General features: G+C 43.7%; 1 non-coding gene across 1 annotated transcript; it reads right to left on the bottom strand.

Annotated features, from left to right (window-relative positions):
• Positions 1-5,961: 5,961 nt before the first annotated feature.
• On the bottom strand, positions 5,962-6,033 carry TRNAE-CUC (transfer RNA glutamic acid (anticodon CUC)). Its single transcript has one exon. It is a non-coding gene; the product is annotated as a tRNA-Glu (tRNA).
• Between the last annotated feature and the right edge of the window lie 1,642 nt (positions 6,034-7,675).

Genomic DNA, 7,675 nt, shown 5'->3' with positions numbered 1-7,675 from the left:
AACAGGAAGGAGTGAAGGGAGGTAAAGAAGGCAGTGAATGAAATGAAACACTAAAGGGTGTGGGGGTTTGAAGGGAATGAGGAAAGTAGGAGTAAAGGGAATAAGTGGGTAGGAATGAAGGGAATGAGGGGGCAGGTAAAGGGTAGGAGTGAGGGGAATGAGGAGGCAGATAGGAGGGAAGGGAATGGTGCAGGTAAGCAGTAGGAGTGAGGAGGCAGGTAAGAGGTTGGAGTGATGGGAATGAGGAGTCAGATAAGCTCTAGGAGTAAAGGGAATAAGGAAGCAGGTAAGTGGTAGGAGTGAACGGAATGAGGAGGCAGGTAGGAGGGAAGGGATTGAGGAGGCAGGTAAGCAGTAGGATTGAAGGGAATTAGGAGGCAGGTAAGTGATAGGAATGAAGGGAATGACCAGGCAGTTAAGAGGTAGGAGTGAAGGGAATGAGGAGGCAGATAAGCATCATCATCATCATCAGTTATTTATATAGCGCCAACATATTCCGTAGCGCTTTACAATTGGGGACAAATGTAATAAACTAATAAACAAACTGGGTAAAACAGACAAAGAGGTGAGAAGGCCCTGCTCGCAAGCTTACAATCTATGGGACAATGGGAGATTGACACATGAGGTTAAGTATACATTTTGCATCTTGGCCCAGCCAGACTGCAAAGGTAGGGTGACTCATAAGCTAAATGATCCTGTCACACAATAATGTTGGTCCGGGGGTAGTTGTCTTGTGTGAAATTGTGTAACAGGCTAAAGGTAGTGAGGTTAAGATGGTGGTTGAGGAATATTATACGCTTGTCTGAATAGGTAGGTTTTCAGAGAACGCTTGAAAGTTTGTAGAACAGAGGAGAGTCTTATTGTGCGAGGGAGAGAGTTCCATAGAGTGGGTGCAGCCCGAAAAAAGTCCTGTAACCGGGAATGGGAGGATGTAATGAGGGTGGATGAGAGACGCAGATCTTTTGCAGAACGGAGTTGCCGAGTTGGGAGATATTTTGAGACAAGAGAGGAGATGTATGTTGGTGCAGCTTTGTTGATGGCCTTGTAGGTTAGTAAAAGTATTTTATATTGGATTCGGTAGAAGACAGGCAGCCAGTGTAGAGACATACAGAGTGATTCAACAGAGGAATAGCTATTTGCAAGGAAAATCAGTCTTGCCGAAGCATGCAAAATAGATTTTAGGGGTTTGAGTCTGTTTTTGGGAAGACCAGTAAGGAGGGAATTGCAATAGTCAATGCGGGAGATGATTAGTGCATGAATTAAGGTTTTAGCAGTGTCTTGTGTGAGATATGTGCGGATTCTGGAAATGTTCTTTAGATGTATGTAACATGATTTAGATATAGAGTCAATGTGGGGAACAAAGGATAGGCGTGAATCAAGGATTACACCTAGGCAGCGAGCTTGTGGGGTGGGATTTATGGTCATGTTATCAACAGAGATAGAAATGTCAGGTATGCTCTTGTTGGCGGGTGGGAATATTATTAACTCTGTTTTAGAAAGATTAAGTTTGAGTTGACGAGAGGACATCCAAGATGAAATGGCAGAAAGACAGTCAGTTACACGGGACAACACAGATGCCGAGATATCAGGAGAGGATAGATAGATTTGGGTATCATCCGCATAGAGATGATACTGAAAGCCAAAGGAACTTATTAGATTTCCAAGAGAAGCGGTATAGATAGAGAACAGCAGAGGACCTAGCACCGAGCCTTGTGGTACTCCAACTGATAGGGGAAGCGGAGCAGATGTGGCTCCAGAGAAATTAACAGTGAAAGAGCGATTAGAGAGGTAAGATGAGAACCAGGATAGAACTGTGTCTTGAAGACCTAGGGATTGCAGCGTTTGTATGAGAAGAGAGTGGTCAACTGTGTCAAATGCAGCCGAGAGATCAAGGAGAATTAGGAGAGAGTAATGGCGTTCAGTCTTAGCAGTGATCAGATCATTAACAACCTTGGTCAGCGCAGTCTCTGTGGAGTGTTGAGAACGAAAGCCTGACTGAAGAGGATCCAACAGGTTGTTTGCGGAAAGAAAGCGTGTGAGGCGAGTGTAGGCAAGTCTCTCTAGAAGCTTGGAGGGGCAAGGGAGCTGAGAGATGGGACGGTAATTTGAGAGAGAGTTTGGGTCGGAGTTTTGTTTTTTTAGAATAGGAGTAATCACTGCATGCTTGTATAGTGATGGAAAGATGCCAGTAGAGAGTGAGAGATTACAGATTTGAGTTAGAGGTGAAATGAGCACAGAAGACAGGGATCTACCAATTTGCGAGGGAATAGGATCAAGAGGACAGGAGGTAGAGTAGGAAGATAAGAAGAGCGTAGAAATTTCCTCTTCATTTGTGGGGTCAAATGAAGAGAGGGTGTCAGAGGGTAGTGGGAAGGAAATGAGCTGATGGCTTGTTGAGGAAGAGGATATCATTTCTAGTCTGATCTTATCAATCTTGTCCTTGAAGTAGGTAGCAAGATCCTGAGCACTGATAGTAGATGGAGGGTTCGGGGTGGGAGGATTGAGAAGATGATTAAATGTATTGAAAAGGCGTTTGGGGTTAGAAGCCTGAGCATAGATAAGAGATTGAAAGTATGTTTGTTTTGCAGTGTCCAGAGCATTTCGATAGGAGTGGTAGACAGAAGTATATGTGAAGAAGTCATTAGAGCTTCGAGATTTACGCCAGTGACGTTCTGCTTTACGGGACAGTTTTTGAAGATTTCGTGTTGCTTTGGTGTGCCACGGTTGACATCGAAGTCGACGTGTAGTATGAAGTGTCGCTGGAGCCACTTGATCAAGGGCCGTTGCTAAGGTTAGGTGAAAATGAGGTACTGCCATCTCAGGGGATGAGAATGTAGAGATAGGGGAGAGAAGGTGTTGGAGAGAGGTGGAAAATTGTTGAAGATTAATAGAATTCAGATTTCTACGAGTATGAGGAGGCTTGGTTGAGTTAGACAGTAGAGAGGTTAGAGCAGTGGGGGTGAGAGTGTAGCTGATAAGGTGATGATCCGAGAGGGGGAAGGGTGTATTAATAAAGTTAGAAACTGAGCATAGTCTAGAGAAAACAGAAGGAGGGAAGGGAATGAGGAGGCAGGTAAAGGGTATGAGTGTAGGAAATGAGGCAGGTAAAGGGTAGGCGTGAAGCAAATTAGGAGGCAGGTAAAGGGTAGGAGTGAAGGGAATAAGGAGGCAGGAAAGAGGTAGGAGTGATGGGAATGAGGAGGCAGGTAAGCAGTAGGAGTGAAGGGAATAAGGAGGCAGGTAAGTGGTAGGAGTGAAGGGAATAAGGAGGTAGGTAAGTGGTAGGAGTGAAGGGAATGATAAGGCAGGTAAGAGGTAGAAGGGAATAAGGAAGCAGGTAAGGATCAGGAGGGAAGGGAATGGGGAGGATTTAAAGTGGTAGAAGTGAAGGGAATGAGGAGGCAGGTAAGGATCAGGAGGGAAGGGAATGGGCAGGATTTAAAGTGGTAGAAGTGAAGGGAATGAGGAGGCAGGTAAGCAGTGAGAGTGAAGAGAATGAGGAGGCAGGTAGGAGGGACGGGAATGAGGAGGCAGGTAGGAGTGAAGGGATTGAGGAGGCAGGTAGGAGTGAAGGGAATGAGGAGGCAGGTAAGCAATAGGAGTGAAGGGAATAAGGAGGCAGGTAAGAGGTAGGAGTGAAGGAAATGAGGAGGCAGGTAAGAGGTAGGAGTGAATGAAATGAGGAGACAGGTAAGAGTGAAGGGAATGAGGAGGCAGGTAAGCAATAGGAGTGAATGGAATAAGGAGGCATGGTATGTGGTAGGAGTAAAGTGAATGAGGAAGCAGGTAGGAGGGAAGGGAATGAGGAGGCAGGAAAAGGGTTGGAGTGAAGGGAATAAGGAGGCAGGTAAAGGGTAGGAGTGAAGGGAGTGAGGAGGCAGGTAAAGGGTAGGAGTGAAGAGAATGAGGAGGCAGATAAGAGTGAAGGTAATGAGGAGGTAGGAGTGAAGGGAAGGAGGCAGGTAAGCAGGAGGAGTGAGGGGAATGAGGAGGTAGGAGTGAAGGGAACGATGAGGCAGGTAGTGAAGAGAATGAGGAGGCAAGTAAAGGATATGAGTGAAGGGAATGAGGAGGCAGGTAAAGGGTAGGAGTGAAGGGAATGAGGAGTTAGGAGTGAAGTAAATGAGGCACGTAGGAGGGAAAGGAATAAGGAGGCAGGTAAGGGGTAGGAGGGAATGGAATGAGGCAGGAAAGCGATAGGAGTGAAGTGAATGAGGAGGCAGGTAAGCAGTAGGAGTGAAGGTAATGAGGTAGGAGGGAAGGTAAATGAGGCAGTTAAAGGGTAGGAGTGAAGGGAATGAGGAAGCAGATAAGAGTGAAGGCAGGTAAGGGGTTGGAGAGAAGGGAATGAGGTAGGAGTGAAGGGAATGTGGAGGCAGGAAAGCAGTCGGAGTGAAGGTAATGAGGTAGGATGGAAGGGAATGAGGAGGCAGGTAAGCAGTAGTAGTGAATGGAATAAGGAGGCACGTTAGTGGTATGAGTGAAGGCAATGAGGAAGCAGGTAAAGGGCATAAGTGAAACGAATGAGGAGGCAGAGAAGAGTAAAGGTAATGAGTTAGGTAAGCAGTAGGAGTGAATGGAATGAGGAGGCAGATAGGAGGGAAGGTAATAAGGAGGCAGGTAAGGGGTAGGGGGGAAGGTAATGAGGAGGCAGGTAAGGGGTAGGAGTGAAGGGAATGAGGAGGCAGGTTAGAGGGAAGGGAATGAGGGGCAGGTAGGAGTGAAGGGATTGATGAGGCAGGTAAGAGGTAGGAGTGACGGGAATGAGGAGGCAGATAAGAGTGAAGGGGATGAGGAGGTAGGTAAAGGGTAGGAGTGAAGGGAATGAGGAGGCATTTAAAGGGTAGGAGTGAAGGGAATAAGGAGGCAGATAAGAGTGAAAGTAATGAGGTAGGAGTGAAGGAATTGAGGCAGGTAAGCAGTAGGAGTGAAGTGAATGAGGAGGCAGGTAGGAGGGAAGGGAATAAGGAGGCAGGTAAGGGGTAGAATGGAAGGGATTTAGGAGGCAGGAAAGCTGTAGGAGAGAAGGGAATGAGGAGGCAGGTAAACGGTAGGAGTTAAGGGAATAAGAAGGCAGATAGGAGTGAAGAGGCAGGTACATGGTGGGGTGAAAGAATAATGTAGGGGTGAAAGGAATGAGGCAGGCAAAGAGGATTGGATGATAGAACTGACAGGTAAAGAGGAAGGCGTTAAATTATTGAGACTATTGAAAAGGGAAATGTGTCAGGGAGGGAAGAAGAGGAGTAGGCAGGTATAGGGTTAAGACGAATATGCTGATAAAGGCGAATGAATAGAGAAAATTTAGTGTATAAAGATGAAAGAGTGAAGTCAATGAGGTGGGTTCAGAGATTTAAATAGGTGGATTCACATTAGTCCAGTCAGAGGATGGTTCTGAACACCATCAGATGCATTGGCCATCTATCTCATTTGACATCTGTTTGGCTTCCCATTGTCTGTCAGTTAGGTGTAAGAAAATTCGCAGTGTGTATGGGCACACAGAAAGATAAATTAATTAAAATCTAAGAATACCTTTGCATGAAAACATGTTGTGAGAGTGGTATTATGAGGTTAAGGTTTTATAATGCATAGGTATGTGGGTTTGAACATGTGTTTTTGTAGGCAGAGTGTGTCATCATGAATATATAATGCTAAAGGGTGTCAGGACATTCTATTTACAAGGTTATTTACATTAAAAACTAACTTTCAGTAAATATGTGTGGTTGTAGGAATATGAGGTTAACGATTTATAACTGGTATGCATGTGGGGTTGATCATGTGTTTTTGCAGGGAGGGTGTGTTACCACAAGTATATATTTCTGAAGGATCAGGACTTTGTACTCTTATGCTCTCTGATCACAAGGTTAGCCTATGTTGAAAATTAACATTAATTTGTTATAAATTGTATACATTGCTTGTAAAGTATGTGTAACAACATTGAATTATTATCAGTAAAGAAAAACATTCCCTGACCGGGAATCGAACCCGGGCCGCGGCGGTGAGAGCGCCGAATCCTAACCACTAGACCACCAGGGAAGTTATTTTGGACTTGTAAATTCAAGCTCTAAGTCCTGCACTGCCCTCTGTTGGTTTCTGAAATGATTAAATTTTTCTCTGTGATCTCATTTGTAAGCATTTTCCCACTAAATAATTAGCCTGTACTATATGAACTATGACCTTTATATAAATACAACTTTATATATATATATATATATATATATATATATATATATATATATATATATTTGTAGGTATAACTCTGTACTGCACTGTATTAACTGCATCTCTAGCTAAAGAATTAACATTTTTAAAATAAAGTGCTCGAGTAGAAATTAAAATGCTTTGCCAACTTTATATTTGGCATTCAGATTCTACTGCTAAGCTGTCTAAAGAAGCATGTGTAACAGTAGAGTAGGTGGTCTGTTTTACCCCCAATGAGTTGGTTTAAATTTTAACATTTATTTCCAAGTCTCCTTGAGATATATAAAGAGAGAGAGGGAGGCAAAGAGAGCCAAACCCCAAGACAGATCAGATGGAATACTTTATTTGAGTCGTAAGTGGCTACCACATGAGCAAACATATGGAAAGAGTGTTTGTCCATAAAATGGCCCAAAGAACGACTGCGTTACAATCTGCTGAGCAGAGAACTCATCTTAGTAACTGAGCATACACCCTTATATTGAATTCATACCAGCAGGGAAGTGAATGCCAAGGATACCTGGTGGTTGTTGGCCCTCTAGCCTTTCTAATACACAGTGGAGCATAGACCAGACATTCTGCATACCAATGCAGATGCCTTATCAAGGAAGTATGCGCTCTCTGCAAAGTCTGCTCCACCATACTTGACGATGCCCGGTGGAGGGCTATGTGGCAAAGAGAGCCATTCCCCAAGACAGTTTAGTCTGAAAAGATAGTGTGGAGGCTACAGTGTGAGGAGACGGTCTTACACAGACATACACAGAGTGTAAACTCACTCAGCTGGAAATCCTATGGTTAATGGGCGATGAGATCAGTACTTGGATGGAATTTAGGTGTTTAAGTGTGTGCTTTTGTTGGGGGTTGGATGACCGATGCCTAACTAGTGGGTCGGTGACTAGATAATGTTGCTGTGTTAGTGCTGGAGTTGCAAGTTTGTCGTATGGAAGAAAAGGTTAATATTTTCTGCTAACCTGATAGAATAAAAGATCAATAGTGAACCAAATGAGCTGTGTTCTGTGAAATACCTGGTGTCTTTATCACAATATTTCCAGTAATACTTTTATACAATAAAAAAAAAAAAATGTTAGTCATCTAGTTCTTTGGGGTATATTTAAACCATATATGTGCACTTAACATGGTCAGATTGATATATAAGTCCCATATTTCTGATGAAAAAAATATTTCCATATGAATACTCCTTGTATGTAGTCAGACTATGTGCCAGTGATGTGGATATAATGGTCTCTTCAGACTTTAAGTCACCTTCTCCTTTGGCACCTTAATGATAGAACCATCCTTAGCCCTAACTGAAATTACAAATATATACAGATACATCTCTAAAAACCTTTGTTCCTTCCTTCTGGGTCTGCCAATTAATGGGTTAGACAAGGACATGGACAAACTGGCCTTTCAGATACTTACCACAGCCAAATACGTTGTCATGTAATGACGGGGCGTCATATTTGCTGCACAGTAAAAT

This window comes from Mixophyes fleayi, chromosome 6 (genome assembly GCF_038048845.1).
Source record: "Mixophyes fleayi isolate aMixFle1 chromosome 6, aMixFle1.hap1, whole genome shotgun sequence".
Lineage (NCBI taxonomy): Eukaryota > Metazoa > Chordata > Amphibia > Anura > Limnodynastidae > Mixophyes > Mixophyes fleayi.
This window is presented reverse-complemented; position numbering and strand designations above follow the sequence as displayed.